Consider the following 16,426-nt stretch of genomic DNA (forward strand, 5'->3'; position numbering starts at 1 on the left):
CACCAGACACCAAACATCAGACATCAGACATCAGACATCAGTTCTCAGACATCAGACATCAGTTCTCAGACATCAGACACCAGTTCTCAGACATCAGACATCAGACACCAGACATCAAACACCAGACATCAGACATCAAACATCAGACATCAGACATCAGACATCAGTTCTCAGACATCAGACATCAGACACCAGACATCAGACATCAGACTTCAGACATCAGACACCAGACACCAGACATCAGTTCTCAGACATCAGACATCAGACACCAGACACCAGACATCAGACACGAGACATCAGTTCTCAGATATCAGACATCCGTTCTCAGATATCAGACAGCAGTTCTCAGACATCAGATATCAGACACCAGACATCAGACATCAGTTCTCAGACATCAGACATCACTTCTCAGACACCAGACATCAGACATCAGACATCAGACACCAGACAACAGACATCAGACATCAGACAAGAGACATCAGTTCTCAGACATCAGACATCAGTTCTCAGACATCTGACATCAGACACCAGACATCAGACATCAGACACCAGTCATCAGACATCAGTTCTCAGACATCAGACATCAGTTCTCAGACATCAGACATCAGACACCAGACATCAGACATCAGACACCAGTCATCAGACATCAGTTCTCAGACATCAGACATCAGTTCTCAGACATCTGACATCAGACACCAGACATCAGACATCAGACACCAGTCATCAGACATCAGTTCTCAGACATCAGACATCAGTTCTCAGACATCAGACATCAGTTCTCAGACATCAGAAATCAGTTCTCAGACATCAGACATCAGACTCCAGACATCAGACATCAGACATCAGACACCAGACACCAGACATCTGACATCAGACATCAGTTATCAGACATCAGACATCAGTTCTCAGACATCAGACATCAGTTCTCAGACATCAGACATCATACTCCAGACATCAGACACCAGGCATCAGACATCAAACATCAGTTCTCAGACATCAGTCAGACATCAGACACCAGACGTCAGACATCAGACACCAGACATCAGACACCAGACATCAGACATCAGACACCAGACATCAGACATCAGTTCTCAGACATCAGACACCAGACATCAGACACCAGACATCAGACATTAGACATCAGATATCCGTTCTCAGACATCAGACATCAGTTACCAGACACCAGTCATCAGACATCAGACATCAGACACCAGACATCAGACATCAGTTAACAGAAAACAGACATCAGTCAGACACCAGACATCAGACATCAGTTCTCAGACATCAGTCAGACACCAGACATCAGACATCAGTTCTCAGACATCAGACATCAGACACCAGACATCAGACATCAGTTATCAGACATCAGACATCAGTTCTCAGACATCAGACATCAGTTCTCAGACGTGAGTCAGACATCAGACATCAGTTCTCAGCCATCAGACATCAGATATCAGTTCTCAGACATCAGACATCAGTTCTCAGACGTCAGTCAGACATCAGACATCAGACATCAGTTCTCAGCCATCAGACATCAGACATCAGTTCTCAGACATCAGATATCAGACACCAGACACCAGACATCAGACATCAGACACCAGACATCAGACACCAGACACCAGACATCAGACATCAGACATCAGTTCTCAGACATCTGACATCAGACACCAGACATCAGACATCAGACACCAGACATCAGACACCAGACATCAGTTATCAGACACCAGACATCAGACATCAGACACCAGACATCAGACACCAGATATCAGACACCAGACATCAGTTCTCAGACATCAGACTTCAGACATAAGTTTTCAGACATCAGTTCTCAGACATCAGTTCTCAGACATCAGACATCAGACATCAGTTCTCAGACATCAGTTCTCAGACATCAGACATCAGACATCAGTTCTCAGACATCAGTTCTCAGACATCAGTTCTCAGACACCAGACATCAGACATCAGACATCAGTTCTCAGCCATCAGACATCAGACATCAGTTCTCAGACATCAGTTCTCAGACATCAGACATCAGACATCAGTTCTCAGACATCAGATATCAGACACCAGACACCAGACATCAGACATCAGACACCAGACACCAGACACCAGACATCAGACATCAGACATCAGTTCTCAGACATCTGACATCAGACACCAGACATCAGACATCAGACACCAGACATCAGACACCAGACATCAGTTATCAGACACCAGACATCAGACATCAGACACCAGACATCAGACACCAGACATCAGACACCAGACATCAGTTCTCAGACATCAGACTTCAGACATAAGTTCTCAGACATCAGTTCTCAGACATCAGTTCTCAGACATCAGACATCAGACATCAGTTCTCAGACATCAGTTCTCAGACACCAGACATCAGACATCAGACATCAGTACTCAGACTTCAGACATCAGTCAGACATCAGACATCAGTTCTCAGACACCAGACATGAGACATCAGACATCAGTTCTCAGACATCAGTCAGACATCAGACATCAGACACCAGACATCAGACATCAGACATCAGTTCTCAGACATCAGACACCAGACATCAGACATCAGACACCAGACATCAGACATCAGTTCTCAGACATCAGACATCAGTTCTCAGACATCAGACACCAGACAACAGACATCAGACATCAGTTCTCAGACATCAGACATCAGACATCAGTTCTCAGACATCAGACATCAGTTCTCAGACATCAGGCATTAGACATCAGTTATCAGACATCAGACATCAGTTCTCAGACATCAGACATCAGTTCTCAGACATCAGACATCAGTTCACAGACATCAGACATCAGTTCTCAGACATCAGACATCAGTTCTCAGACATCAGACACCAGACATCAGACATCAGACACCTGACATCAGACATCAGACATAAGTTCTCAGACATCAGACATCAGTTCTCAGACATCAGACATCATTTCTCAGACATCAGATATCAGTTCTCAGACATCAGACAACAGACATCAGACACCAGACATCAGTTATCAGACATCAGACATCAGTTATCAGACATCAGACATCAGACACCAGACAACACACATCAGTTATCAGACATCAGACATCAGACATCAGTTCTCAGACATCAGACACCAGACATCAGACACCAGACACCAGACATCAGTTAGACATCAGACATCAGACACCAGACATCAGACATCAGACACCAGACATCAGACATCAGTTATCAGACATCAGACATCAGTTCTCAGACATCAGTCAGACATCAGACACCAGACATCAGACATCAGACACCAGACATCAGACACCAGACATCAGACATCAGACACCAGACATCAGACACCAGAAATCAGACACCAGACAACAGACAACAGACATCAGACATCAGACATCAGACATCAGTTCTCAGACAGCAGACATCAGTTCTCAGACATCAGACATCAGACATCAGACACCAGACATCAGACACCAGACATCAGACATCAGACATCAGACATCAGTTATCAGACATCAGACATCAGGCATCAGTTCTCAGACATCAGACATCAGTTCTCAGACATCAGATATCAGTTCTCAGACATCAGACATCAGTTCTCAGACATCAGACATCAGACATCAGACATCAGACATCAGACATCAGACATCAGACATCAGGCATCAGTTCTCAGACATCAGACATCAGTTCTCAGACATCAGTTCTCAGACATCAGATACCAGACATCAGACACCAGACATCAGACATCAGTTCTCAGACATCAGACACCAGACATTAGACATCAGTTCTCAGACATCAGACATCAGTTCTCAGACATCAGACATCAGACATCAGACAATAGTTCTCAGACATCAAACATCAGACACCAAACATCAGACATGAGTTCTCAGACATCAGTCAGACATCAGACATCAGAGATCAGACACCAGACATCAGACATCAGACACCAGGCACCAGACATCAGACATCAGTTCTCAGACATCAGACATCAGACATCAGTTCTCAGACATCAGACACCAGACATCAGACATCAGTTCTCAGACATCAGACATCAGACATCAGTTCTCAGACATCAGACATCAGACATCAATTCTCATACATCAGACATCAGAAATCAGACATCAGTTCTCAGACATCAGACATCAGACATCAGCTCTCATACATCAGACATCAGACACCAGACATCAGACATCAGACATCAGACACCAGACACCAGACATCAGACACCAGACATCAGACACCAGACACCAGACATCAGACATCAGACATCAGGTCTCAGACATCAGTTATCAGTTCTCAGATATCAGACACCAGACATCAGTTATCAGAAATCAGACATCAGACATCAGTTCTCAGACATCAGACATCAGACACCAGACACCAGACACCAGACATCAGACATCAGACATCAGTTCTCAGACATCAAACATCAGTTCTCAGACATCAGACATCAGTTCTCAGACATCAGACATCAGGACTCAGACATCAGACATCAGGTCTCAGACATCAGTTATCAGTTCTCAGACATCAGACATCAGACACGAGACATCACACATCAGTTATCAGACATCAGACATCAGACATCAGTTCTCAGACATCAGACATCAGACACGAGACATCACACATCAGACATCAGACATCAGTTCTCAGACATCAGACATCAGACACCAGACATCAGACATCAGACACCAGACATCAGACATCAGACACAAGACATCAGAGACCAGACATCAGAGACCAGACATCAGACACCAGACATCAGATATCAGTCATACATCAGACACCAGACATCAGACATCAGACCTCAGACATCAGTCAGACATCAGACATCAGACATCAGACACCAGACATCAGTTATCAGACATCAGACATCAGACACCAGACATCAGACATCAGACATCAGACATCAGACACCAGACATCAGACACCAGACATCAGACACAAGACATCAGACATCAGACATCAGACATCAGACACCAGACATCAGACACCAGACATCAGACATCAGTCAGACATCAGACATCAGACACAAGACATCAGACACCAGACATCAGACATCAGACACCAGACACCAGACATCAGACACCAGACATCAGACATCAGTCAGACATCAGACATCAGACACAAGACATCAGACACCAGACATCAGACACTAGACATCAGACACCAGACATCATACACCAGACATCAGACATCAGACACCAGACATCAGACATCAGACACCAGACATCAGACATCAGACATCAGACACTAGACATCAGTCAGACATCAGACATCAGACATCAGTTCTCAGACATCAGACATCAGACACCAGACATGAGACATCAGACATCAGACACCAGACACCAGACACCAGACATCAGACATCAGACACCAGACATCAGACATCAGACACCAGACATCAGACATCAGACATCAGACACCAGACATCAGACATCAGACATCAGACATCAGTTCTCAGACATCAGTCAGACATCAGACATCAGACATCAGACACCAGACACCAGACATCAGACATCAGACACCAGACATCAGTCATCAGTTCTCAGACATCAGACATCAGTTCTCAGACATCAGACATCAGACATCAGGCATCAGACATCAGATATTAGTTCTCAGACATCAAACATCAGACACTAGACATGAGTTCTCAGACATCAGACATCAGACACCAGACATCAGTTATCAGACATCAGACATCAGACATCAGTTATCAGAGAACAGACATCAGTTCTCAGACATCAGACATCAGACATCAGTTCTCAGACATCAGACATCAGACACCAGACATCAGACATCAGACATCAAACATCAGTTCTCAGACATCAGTCAGACATCAGACACCAGACATCAGATATCAGACATCAGACACCAGACACCAGACATCAGACATCAGTTCTCAGACATCAGTCAGACATCAGACATCAGACATCAGTTCTCAGACATCAGACATCAGACAGCAGACATCAGACATCAGTTCTCAGACATCAGACATCAGACATCAGTTCTCAGACATCAGTCATCAGACATCAGACAGCAGACACCAGACATCAGACACCAGACACCAGACATCAGACATCAGACACCAGACATCAGTTCTCAGACATCAGACATCAGTTCTCAGACATCAGACATCAGTTCTCAGACATCAGACATCAGACACCAGACATCAGACATCAGTTCTCAGACATCAGACATTAGACCTCAGTTCTCAGACATCAGACATCAGACATCAGACATCAGTTCTCAGACATCAGATGTCAGACACCAGACATCAGACATCAGACATCAGACACCAGACATCAGACATCAGTTCTCAGACATCAGACACCAGACATCAGACATCAGTTCTCAGACATCAGACATCAGACATCAGTTCTCAGACATCAGACATCAGACAATAGTTCTCAGACATCAAACATCAGACACCAGACATCAGACATCAGACACCAGACATCAGACATCAGACATCAGACATCAGACATCAGACACCAGACATCAGACATCAGACACGAAACATCAGACACCAGACATCAGACATCAGACATCAGACACCAGACATCAGTCAGACATCAGACATCAGACATCAGTTCTCAGACATCAGACATCAGACACCAGACATCAGACATCAGACATCAGACATCAGACATCAGACACCAGACATCAGACATCAGACACCAGACATCAGACATCAGATCTCAGACATCAGTCAGACATCAGACATCAGACATCAGACACCAGACACTAGACATCAGACACCAGACATCTTGTCATCAGTTCTCAGACATCAGACATCAGTTCTCAGACATCAGACATCAGGCATCAGACATCTGACATTAGTTCTCAGACATCAAACATCAGACACCGGACATGAGTTCTCAGACATCAGACATCAGACACCAGACATCAGTTATCAGACATCAGACATCAGTTATCAGACAACAGACATCAGTTCTCAGACATCAGACATCAGACATCAGTTCTCAGACATCAGACATCAGACACCAGACACCAGACATCAGACATCAGACATCAAACATCAGTTCTCAGACATCAGTCAGACATCAGACACCAGACATCAGATATCAGACATCAGACACCAGACACCAGACATCAGACATAAGTTCTCAGTCATCAGTCAGACATCAGACATCAGACATCAGACACCAGACACCAGACATCAGTTCTCAGACATCAGACATCAGTTCTCAGACATCAGACATCAGACATCAGACACCAGACATCAGACACCAGACACCAGACATCAGACATCAGACATCAGACATCAGACATCAGTTCTCAGACATCAGACATCAGTTCTCAGACATCAGACATCAGTTCTCAGACATCAGACATCAGACACCAGACATCAGACATCAGTTCTCAGACATCAGACATCAGACCTCAGTTCTCAGACATCAGACATCAGACATCACACATCAGACATCAGTTCTCAGACATCAGACATCAGACACCAGACACCAGACATCAGACACCAGACACCAGACATCAGACATCAGACACCAGACATCAGTTCTCAGAAATCAGACATCAGTTCTCAGAAATCAGACATCAGTTCTCAGACATCAGACATCAGTTCTCAGACATCAGACATCAGACACCAGACATCAGACATCAGTTCTCAGACATCAGACATTAGACCTCAGTTCTCAGACATCAGACATCAGACATCAGACATCAGTTCTCAGACATCAGATGTCAGACACCAGACATCAGACATCAGACACCAGACATCAGACATCAGTTCTCAGACATCAGACACCAGACATCAGACATCAGTTCTCAGACATCAGACATCAGACATCAGTTCTCAGACATCAGACATCAGACAATAGTTCTCAGACATCAAACATCAGACACCAGACATCAGACATCAGTTCTCAGACATCAGACACCAGACAACAGACATCAGACATCAGTTCTCAGACATCAGACATCTGACATCAGTTATCAGACATCAGACATCAGACATCAGTTCTCAGACATCAGACATCAGACATCAGTTCTCAGACATCAGACATCAGACATCAGACACCAGACACCAGACATCAGACAACAGACATCAGACAACAGACAACAGACATCAGTTCTCAGACATCAGACATCAGTTCTCAGACATCAGACATCAGTTCTCAGACATCAGACATCAGTTCTCAGACATCAGACACCAGACATCAGACATCAGACATCAGACACCAGACATCAGACATCAGACATCAGACATCAGTTCTCAGACATCAGACATCAGACACCAGACATCAAACATCAAACATCAGTTCTCAGACATCAGTCAGACATCAGACACCAGACATCAGACACCAGACATCAGACATCAGACATCAGACATCAGACATCAGACATCAGACATCAGACACCAGACATCAGACATCAGACATCAGACATCAGTTCTCAGACATCAGGCAGACATCAGACGTCAGACATCAGACACCAGACATCAGACATCAGACACGAAACATCAGACACCAGACATCAGACATCAGACATCAGACACCAGACATCAGTCAGACATCAGACATCAGACATCAGACATCAGTTCTCAGACATCAGACATCAGACACCAGACATCAGACATCAGACATCAGACATCAGACACCAGACACTAGACATCAGACATCAGACACCAGACATCTTGTCATCAGTTCTCAGACATCAGACATCAGTTCTCAGACATCAGACATCAGGCATCAGACATCTGACATTAGTTCTCAGACATCAAACATCAGACACCGGACATGAGTTCTCAGACATCAGACATCAGACATCAGTTCTCAGACATCAGACATCAGACATCAGTTCTCAGACATCAGACATCAGACACCAGACACCAGACATCAGACATCAGACATCAGACAACAGACATCAGTTCTCAGAAATCAGTCATCAGTTCTCAGACATCAGACATCAGTTCTCAGACATCAGACACCAGACATCAGACAACAGACATCAGACATCAGACATCAGTTCTCAGACATCAGACATCAGACACCAGACATCAAACATCAATTCTCAGACATCAGTCAGACATCAGACACCAGACATCAGACACCAGACATCAGACATCAGACATCAGACACCAGACATCAGACATCAGACACCAGACATAAGACATCAGTTAACAGACACCAGACATCAGACATCAGTTCTCAGACATCGGTCAGACACCACACATCAGACATCAGTTCTCAGACATCAGTCAGACACCAGACATCAGACATAAGTCAGACACCAGACATCAGACACCAGACATCAGACACCAGACATCAGACATCAGACACCAGACATCAGTTCTCAGACACCAGACATCAGACATCAGACATCTGACATTAGACATCAGACACCAGACATCATACACCAGACATCAGACATAAGACATCAGTTCTCAGACATCAGTCAGACACCAGACATCAGTCAGACACCAGACATCAGACAGACACCAGACATCAGACACCAGACATCAGACATCAGTTCTCAGACATCAGACATCAGTCAGACACCAGACATAAGACACCAGACATCAGACATCAGTTCTCAGACATCAGACATCAGTTCTCAGACATCAGACACCAGACATCAGTTATCAGACATCAGACATCAGACATCAGTTATCAGACATCAGACATCAGTTCTCAGACATCAGACATCAGACACCAGACATCAGACATCAGACATCAGACATCAGACACCAGACATCAGACATCAGTTCTCTGACATCAGACATCAGACATCAGACACCATACATCAGACATTAGACATCAGACATCAGACACCAGACACCAGATATCAGACACCAGACACCAGACATGAGTTCTCAGACATCAGACATCAGTTCTCAGATATCAGACAACAGTTCTCAGACATCAGACATCAGACACCATTCATCAGACATCAGTTCTCAGACATCAGACATCAGTTCTCAGACATCAGACATCAGACACCAGACACCAGACATCAGACATCAGACATCAGACACCAGACACCAGACATCAGACATCAGACACCAGACACCAGGCATCAGACACCAGACACCAGACACCAGACATCAGACACCAGACAACAGACATCAGACATCAGACACCAGACATCAGACATCAGACATCAGACACCAGACATCAGACATCAGACACCAGACATCAGACATCAGTTCTCAGACATCAGACATCAGTTCTCAGACATCAGACATCAGGTCTCAGACATCAAACATCAGACACCAGACACCAGACATCAGACATCAGTTCTCAGACATCAGACATCAGTTCTCAGACATCAGACATCAGACATCAGTTCTCAGACATCAGACATCAGTTCTCAGACACCAGACATCAGACATCAGACATCAGACACCAGACATCAGACATCAGAAACCAGACATCAGACATCAGACACCAGACATCAGACAACAGACATCAGACATCAGACACCAGACATCAGAGATCAGACACCAGACATCAGATATCAGTTCTCAGACATCAGACATCAGACACCAGACATCAGACACCAGACATGAGACATCAGACATCAGACACCTGAAATCATACATCAGTTCTCAGACATCAGTCAGACATCAGACATCAGAGATCAGACACCAGACATCAGACACCAGACATCAGACATCAGACACCAGGCACCAGACATCAGACATCAGACATCAGTTCTCAGACATCAGACATTAGACATCAGTTCTCAGACATCAGACACCAGACATCAGACATCAGTTCTCAGACATCAGACATCAGACATCAGTTCTCAGACATCAGACATCAGACATCAGTTCTCATACATCAGACATCAGACATCAGTTCTCAGACATCAGACATCAGTTCTCAGACATCAGACATCAGTTCTCATACATCAGACATCAGACACCAGACATCAGACATCAGACATCAGACACCAGACATCAGACACCAGACACCAGACATCAGACATCAGACACCAGACATCAGACACCAGACACCAGACATCAGACATCAGACTTCAGTTCTCAGACATCAGACATCAGGTCTCAGACATCAGTTATCAGTTCTCAGACATCAGACACCAGACATCAGTTATCAGACATCAGACATCAGTTCTCAGACATCAGACATCAGACACCAGACATCAGACATCAGACACCAGACATCAGACATCAGACATCAGACATCAGTTCTCAGACATCAGACATCAGACACCAGACATCAGACATCAGACACCAGACATCAGACATCAGACATCAGACATCAGTTCTCAGACTTCAGACATCAAACCTCAGACATCAGTCAGACATCAGACACCAGACATCAGACATCAGACACCAGACATCAGTTATCAGACATCAGACATCAGACACCAGACATCAGACATCACACACCAGACATCAGACACCAGACATCAGACATCAGACATCATACACCAGACATCAGACATCAGACACCAGACATCAGACATCAGACATCAGTTATCAGACATCAGACATCAGTTATCAGACAACAGACATCAGTTCTCAGACATCAGACATCAGACATCAGTTCTCAGACATCAGACATCAGACACCAGACATCAGACACCAGACATCAGACATCAGACATCAGTCAGACATCAGACATCAGACACAAGACATCAGACACCAGACATCAGACACCAGACATCAGACACCAGACATCAGTCATCAGTCAGACATCAGACACCAGACATCAGACATCAGACCTCAGACATCAGTCAGACATCAGACACCAGACATCAGACATCAGACACCAGACATCAGACATCAGACACCAGACATCAGACACCAGACATAAGACATCAGTTCTCAGACATCAGTCAGACACAAGACATCAGTCAGACACCAGACATCATACACCAGACATCAGTTCTCAGACATCAGACATCAGTTCTCAGACATCAGACACCAGACATCAGACATCAGACACCAGACATCAGACATCAGACACCAGACATCAGACATCAGACATCAGTCAGACATCAGACATCAGACACCAGACATCAGACACCAGATATCAGACATCAGACATCAGACATCAGACACCAGACATCAGACATCAGTTCTCAGACATCAGACATCAGACACCAGACATCAGACATCAGTCACCAGACATCAGACATCAGTTCTCAGACATCAGTCAGACATCAGACATCAGACATCAGACACCAGACATCAGACATCAGACATCAGTTCTCAGACATCAGACATCAGTTCTCAGACATCACACATCAGACATCAGTTCTCAGACATCAGACATCAGACATCAGACCTCAGACATCAAACATCAGACACCAGACACCAGACATCAGACATGAGTTCTCAGACATCAGACACCGGACATCAGACACCAGACATCAGACATCAGACATCAGTTCTCAGACATCAGACACCAGACATCAGACATCAGTTCTCAGACATCAGACACCAGACATCAGACATCAGTCAGACATCAGACATCAGACACCAGACATCAGACATCAGTTCTCAGACATCAGACATGAGACATCAGTTCTCAGACATCAGACACCAGACATCAGACACCAGACATCAGACACCAGACATCAGACATCAGACACCAGACACCAGACATCAGACATCAGACACCAGACATCAGACATCAGACATCAGACATCAGACATCAGTTCTCAGACATCAGTTCTCAGACATCAGACATCAGACATCAGTTCTCAGACATCAGACACCATAGAATCATAGAATCATAGAATCATAGAATCGTAGAGTTGGAAGGGACCTCCTGGGCCATCTGGTCCAACCCCCTGCTCAAAGCAGGATTCGCTAAATCATCCCAGTCAGATGTCTGTCCAGCCTCTGTTTGAAGACTTCCATTGAAGGAGAACTCACCACTTCTCGTGGCAGCCTGTTCCACTCATTGATCACTCTAACTGTCAAAAAGTTTTTTCTAATATCTAATCTGTGTCTCCTCCTATTCAGTTTCATCCCATTGCTTCTAGTCTTTCCTTGTGCAAATGAGAATAAAGTTGATCCTTCTACAATGTGACAGCCCTTTAGATATTTGTAGACAGCAATTAAGTCTCCTCTCAGTCTTCTCTTTTGCAAACTAAACATTCCCAAATCCTGCAACCTTTCCTCATAAGACAGGGTTTGCAGACCGGTCACCATTCTGGTCGCTCTTTTCTGAACTTGCTCCAGTTTGTTGATGTCTTTTTTAAAATGTGGTGCCCAAAACTGGACACAATATTCCAGATGAGGTCTGACCAAAGAGGAGTAGAGGGAAATAATGACTTCACGTGATCTAGACTGTATGCTTCTGTTAATACATCCTAGAACTGCATTTGCCTTTTCTGCTGCTGCATCACACTGTTGACTCATATTCAGTCTGTGATCTATTAGTATACCCAAGTCTTTTTCACATGTGCTGTCACTTAGCCCTATTCCTCCCATTCTATATATGCTTTTTTCATTTTTATTGCCCAGATGTAGTACTTTGCATTTCTCCCTGTTAAAAACCATTCTGTTAGTTACTGCCCACTTCTCCAGTTTATTTAAATCTTTTTGAATCCTCTCTCTCTCTTCTCTAGTATTAGCTATCCCTCCTAGCTTTGTGTCATCAGCAAATTTAATCAGTTTACCCTCAATTCCTTCATCTAAATCGTTGATAAAGATGTTGAACAATACAGGGCCCAGGACAGAGCCCTGTGGTACCCCACTTGAGACATTCTTCCAACTGGATGTGCAGCCATTTACGACCACTCTTTGGGTCCGATCACTATGCCAGCTATGAATCCACCTAACAGTTGCCTTGTCCATTCCATACTTAGTCATTTTTTCAATAAGGATTGTATGAGTTCTCAGACATCAGTTCTCAGACATCAGACATCAGACATCAGTTCTCAGACATCAGACATCAGTTCTCAGACACCAGACATCAGATCTCAGACATCAGTTCTCAGACGTCAGTTCTCAGACATCAGTTCTCAGACATCACACATCAGTTCTCAGACACCAGACATCAGACATCAGTTCTCAGACATCAGACATCAGTTATCAGACATCAGACATCAGACATCAGTTCTCAGACATCAGTCAAACACCAGACATCAGAAATCAGACATCAGTCGGACATCAGACATCAGACATTAGACATCAGACACCAGACATCAGACATCAGACACCAGACATCAGTTATCAGACACCAGACATCAGACATCAGACATCAGTTCTCAGACATCAGACATCAGTTCTCAGACATCAGACACCATACATCAGTTCTCAGACATCAGACATCAGACATCAGTTCTCATACATCAGACATCAGACATCAGTTCTCAGACATCAGACATCAGACAACAGACATCAGACATCAGTTATCAGACACCAGACATCAGAGTTCAGTTCGCAGACATCAGTCAGACACCAGACATCAGACATCAGACACCAGACATCAGACATCAGACATCAGACACCAGACATCAGACATCAGACATCAGTCATACATGAGACATCAGACACCAGACATCAGACATCAGTTATCAGAAATCAGACATCAGACATCAGACACCAGACACCAGACACCAGACATCAGACATCAGTTCTCAGACATCAGACATCAGTTCTCAGACATCAGACATCAGTTCTCAGACACCAGACATCAGACATCAGACACCAGACATCAGACATCAGTTCTCAGACATCAGACACCAGACATCAGACATCAGACATCAGTTCTCAGACATCAGACATCAGTTCTCAGACATCAGACATCAGACATCAGTTCTCAGACATCAGTCAGACATCAGAAATCAGACACCAGACATCAGACACCAGACATCTGACATCAGTTCTCAGACATCAGACATCAGACACCAGACACCAGACATCAGACATCAGACACCAGACATCAGTTCTCAGACATCAGTCAGACATCAGACATCAGACATCAGTTCTCAGACATCAGTCAGACATCAGACATCAGACACCAGACATCAGACACCAGGCACCAGACATCAGACATCAGACATCAGTTCTCAGACATCAGACATCAGACATCAGTTCTCAGACATCAGACACCAGACATCAGACATCAGATATCAGACATGAGACATCAGTTCTCAGACATCAGACATCAGTCATCAGACATCAGTTATCAGACATCAGACATCAGTCATCAGTTCTCAGACATCAGACATCAATTCTCATACATCAGACATCAGACATCAGTTCTCAGACATCAGACATCAGACACCAGACATCAGACACCAGACATCAGACATCAGACATCAGACATCAGTTCTCAGACATCAGACATCAGTTCTCAGACATCAGACACCAGACATCAGTTCTCAGACATCAGACATCAGTTCTTAGACATCAGTTCTCAGACATCAGTTCTCAGACATCAGACATCAGTTCTCAGAAAAAAGACATCAGACATCAGTTCTCAGACATCAGACACCAGACATCAGACATCAGTCAGACATCAGACACCAGACATCAGACATCAGTTCTCAGACACCAGTCATCAGACATCAGACATCAGACATCAGTTCTCAGACATCAGTCAGACATCAGACATCAGACATCAGACACCAGACATCAGACATCAGACATCAGTTCTCAGACATCAGACACCAAACATCAGACACCAGACATCAGACATCAGACATCAGACACCAGACATCAGACATCAGTTCTCAGACATCAGTCAGACATCAGACATCAGACATCAGTTCTCAGACATCAGACATCAGACATCAGTTCTCAGACATCAGACATCAGACATCATACATCAGACATCAGATATCAGACACCAGACATCAGACATCAGACATCAGTTCTCAGACATCAGACATCAGTTCTCAGACATCAGGCATCAGACATGAGTTCTCATACATCAGACATCAGTTCTCAGACATCAGACATCAGTTCTCAGACATCAGACATCAGTTCTCAGACATCAGACATCAGACACCAGAACTCAGACATCAGACACCAGACATCAGACACCAGACACCAGACATCAGACACCAGACACCAGACATCAGTTCTCAGACATCAGACATCAGTTCTCAGACATCAGACATCAGTTCTCAGACATCAGATATCAGTACTCAGACATCAGACATCAGACACCAGACATCACACATCAGTTCTCAGACATCAGACATCAGACACCAGACATCACACATCAGTTATCAGACATCAGACATCAGACACCAGACATCAGTTCTCAGACATCAGACATCAGTTCTCAGACATCAGACATCAGTTCTCAGACATCAGACATCAGACACCAGACATCAGTTATCAGACATTAGACATCAGACATCAGTTCTCAGACATCAGACATCACACATCAGTTATCAGACATCAGACATCAGACATCAGTTCTCAGACATCAGACATCAGACACCAGACATCAGACACCAGACATCAGACATCA

The sequence above is a fragment of the Dendrobates tinctorius genome, unplaced genomic scaffold, assembly GCF_039654945.1.
Source record: "Dendrobates tinctorius isolate UK_male_01 unplaced genomic scaffold, ASM3965494v1 ptg000004l, whole genome shotgun sequence".
NCBI classification, from domain to species: domain Eukaryota; kingdom Metazoa; phylum Chordata; class Amphibia; order Anura; family Dendrobatidae; genus Dendrobates; species Dendrobates tinctorius.